Source organism: Zingiber officinale, chromosome 4B (genome assembly GCF_018446385.1).
Source record: "Zingiber officinale cultivar Zhangliang chromosome 4B, Zo_v1.1, whole genome shotgun sequence".
NCBI lineage: Eukaryota > Viridiplantae > Streptophyta > Magnoliopsida > Zingiberales > Zingiberaceae > Zingiber > Zingiber officinale.
The window spans coordinates 70243921-70248046 of NC_055993.1; positions in this window are offsets into that span (position 1 = coordinate 70243921).

Genomic DNA, 4126 nt, shown 5'->3' on the forward strand with positions numbered 1-4126 from the left:
GCGCGAGTTATAAGTGAGCATGCTCTTATGCCTTTAGACTCTCGCCCCAGCACGAGTTATAAGTGAGCATGCACTCACGAACAACGACCTTACGGTCTGTATTCCAGACTCTCACCCCAGCGTGAGTTATAAGTAAGCATGCTCTCATGCCTCTAGACTCTCATCCTAGCGTGAGTTATAAGTAAGCATGCTCTCATGACCAATGACCTCTCATTTAAGATTCCAGACTCTCGCCCTAGCGCAAGTTATAAGTGAGCATGCTCTCACGATCAACGACCTCTCGGTCGGGATTCCAGACTTTTGCTCTAGCGCTAGTTATAAGAGAGCATACTCTTGCACTTAACAGCTCATGGGTCAGCTTTCTACACTCTCACTCACAAGCGGGTTATCAGCAAGCAGAGCCTTTAGTAACCACCCCTCAGGGTTTGCAAAAAGTAAGAAAGTGACAGGGAGGATAGGAAAAAAGAAACATGAACAAAGATCGAAACCCAAACGGATTTGTATTTATTTGATAAAATACAGGGGAAACCCCTCAAAATATCACTTTTACATCTGTTAAGGCATATAGGACTATTGAAATGCATACTAAAAGCCTAGCTTTTTGTATAAACATTTATTTAGAAATAAGAATCACATTGATCAAATGTCTACATTTATGTTAAGTGTAGTTGTTCAATTAATTTGTATCGTAGATAACATGGTGTGTAATGTCACACATAGAAGATCATGTTATCAGTTCCTTATAAATTATAAATAGTAGCTCATGACTAAGATGGATAGAACATACCATTGGAACAGTCGTAGTGTAATTTGATATTAGTTTATCTTGACTATAAATTATACTAGTACACTTTGAGTGTATTGAGCATGACCATTTAAGGTAGTTTTTTTTTTATACTGACTGCATAAAAGAACAAGACCTTTGTTATTATGGAAATGTGTGCTCTTAATCATGATATAATAACAAGCTGCCGTGATTGTTGATCCACAGCACCAAGAAATGTTGCTGCCAGACAAGGCAGCTGCTGTTGGAGAGTTGCCAGAACCAAGAACAACTCCACAGAACAGATCCTTACCTGCTGGAATCAATCGGATCAAGTAGTAGATCAAGCCATGGGGATCACGGATCCAAACACCAACCTAATTAATAACCTAACCTTACCTCAATTGGTTGTCTCCAAAAGAAGTCGCCCAATCTGATCCAACTTGAGGAGCATAGATCGTTCTGTGAATAGCTCAAGAAGGAGTAAACGAAGGGTCAATTGACCGGATACAACAAAAATCAAGCCCTCCACCGCGCCCTAGCCACCTAGCCATCGCTCGTGCGCAAGAACCCACCGAGGAAGCGATCACTCCACCAGAAAAAGCTTGGACAGCTTCAGCAACCTCAAGAATCCGGTGACGGTCCTCAAGCGATGCGAAGAGGACGGGATCGTCGGAAATATCCCTCTGTCGGCGTCAGGTGTGTTGGATCGTTCGCGTGAGAAAGCAGAGAGATCGGAGCGAGAGGGAGAAAGGGCTTTGGCTAGATCATAAGGGGTCTCGGCCGACGGTCGAACAACCGGCGCAGGCGGCTATGATCGGCGACGAGCGGAGGCGATCGAGAAGAAGAAGAGAGGAAGAAGGATGAGTTCGGCTTCAAGTAGAGGGAAGATCCGAGAAGGAGAGGAAGAAATGGAGTTCGCGTCAGGGAAGAGAGGGGTTCGGGCTGGCGATGAGTTGGGGGAGAAATAAAAATAAAGGAAAAGAATTTATAATTAAAACATTTCCTCACTTAACCGGGTATCCCAAACAGGCTTAATCCGAACTCGTTAATTCACCCCCTCAAAACTCGTCGTACAAGCTCCGAAAAATTCCCAGAAAATTCTAAAAATTCTAGAAAATTTTATAAGGCTATTTCTCAACTAACCCTATAAATTAAATTTTTTGATATCTCACACAAGTACATATACTTAATATTTATTTCTTTAATTTATCAAAGGGTGCGATTTAGCTCGTTAAATCAATAGGCCCGATAAATTGAGAAATGATATTATTTATATGGTGTGTTATTGATTATAGAATGAAACTGTGTCCTAGTAATCTAGGTTGATGATGTCCCCTTGAGGAGCTCATAAGGATTGTCATGTAAACCCTGCAAGTGGACCTAGTCCAGCATGACAATAAGGTTGAGTGATACTACTTTTGGAGCTAGATATTAATTAAAGTAAGTTGTCAGTAACTCATTTAATTAGTGGGCATTCAATATCTTAAACACAGGGAGACTAACACACTCATGATAAGAAAGAACCCATATAGTAATATGGGATTGGTGCGGTAGTGCAATAATAACTTTTTAGTGGAATGAGATATTATTGATGAACTTGAGTTGGGTGTTCGGGGCGAACACGGGAAGTTTAAGCTCATTGGAAGACCAAAACCAATTCCTCCTCTCGGTCCCTATTGTATCCTCTTATTTATAAAGTCTTATATACACCAAACCCAACTTCTTACCCACCTTAAGGTGGCCGACCAAGCCAAGCTTGGAGCCCAAGCTAGGTCCAGCCTAACCAAGGTTAGATGGGTTCAAATTGTGGCCGGACCTAGCTTGGAGCTCAAGCAAGGGTGGCCGGTGACATTCACATCGAAAGAGAGTTTAAAATTATAAATCTTTCCTTTTATAGCTTTCTACAAAGGATTAAGAGAAAAGTTTGATATCTTTCCTTATTTGTAGTTAAAAGGAAGATTTTAATTTTTTGATAAATTTTAAATATTTTCTTTTGTGGAAGCCATGGTTTAAAAAGAGAGTTTAAAATTATAAATCTTTCCTTTTATAGCTTTCTACAAAGGATTAAGAGAAAGATTTGATATCTTTCCTTATTTGTAGTTTAAAGGAAGATTTTAATTTTTGATAAAACTTTTCATTTTGTAACCATCCACATGTTTTAAAAGAGATATTTTAATTTATAAAACTTTCCTTTTATAACCAACTATGAAGGAATTTAAAGAAATAAAATTTTAAATTAAAATTTCTTATCGGAAACAATAAGGAAGTTTTAATTTTTTGTTTAAAACTTTCCTTGTTTGGAGGACAAGGTAGGGGCCGACCATTAAAGGTTTATAAGGAAGTTTTTAATTAAATTTTCCTTCTTAGACATTGGCAAGGAATATAAGGAAGTTTTAATTATATTTAAAACTTTCCTTATTTGCTAAGACCAAGGAATATAAAAGAGAGGGCAGAGGTGCCTTATGAGACAACACATCTATTATTCCTCTCCTCTCTTCCTTGGTGGTGGTTGGCCCTCTTCTTCCTCCTATTCTTCTTCCTTGGTGGCTGGCGGCATCTCATCTCAAGGAGTTTAAGGTGGCCGGATCTTGTTAGTGGAAGAAGGAGAGATAGGAGGCATTGTTTCTTAGCATCCCTTGGAGTTTAGTTGGTGGCCGAAGTTCTTCATCTCTAGGAGATTGTTGGTGGCCGAAACTTGGAAGGAAGAAGAAGGTTTTAGTGGAGTCTCGCCTTGGTAGATCGTCGCCCACACGACATCCAAGATAAGAAGAGGAATACAATAGAAGATCATGAGGTCTATAAGCTACAAAAAAAGGTATAACTAGTTGTCTTATTCCGCATCATACTAGTTTTCTTTGTATGGATTTTGAAATACCAAACACAAGAGACTAAGGATTCTGGGTTTCAAATTTATGATTCGATTTTGTGTTTCTTTTATTTTTTTCGATCTTGTGATTCGATTGTTCTTAGTGGTTAAACTTAGGGTTACTATAAGGAGATTAAATATTGAATTTCGTTGAAAGTCTTTGTCTAGGAAGTGGTGGATGCTCCCATAACCAAGAAGGCCTAGTGCCTCACCATGTTTAACCTAGAAGCCGATATCTGAAATAAACATTTAATCAAATTTGTAACATGGGTGGATTTGGATTAATAATGTTAAGCATCGTTTGCGATCCAAGTCTAAACCTCTAAGAACAGATAAGTTGAATTTGGAATCAATAATGTTAAGTTTTGTTTACGATTCCAAATTTAATTTCTAAAGAACACAATAGGTTGTTAGGGAAGGCTCGAGACTTGTACAAAATTTTTGAACAGGGGAACTTGTACGATATTCCAAGTAGCAACCAACAATTGGTATCA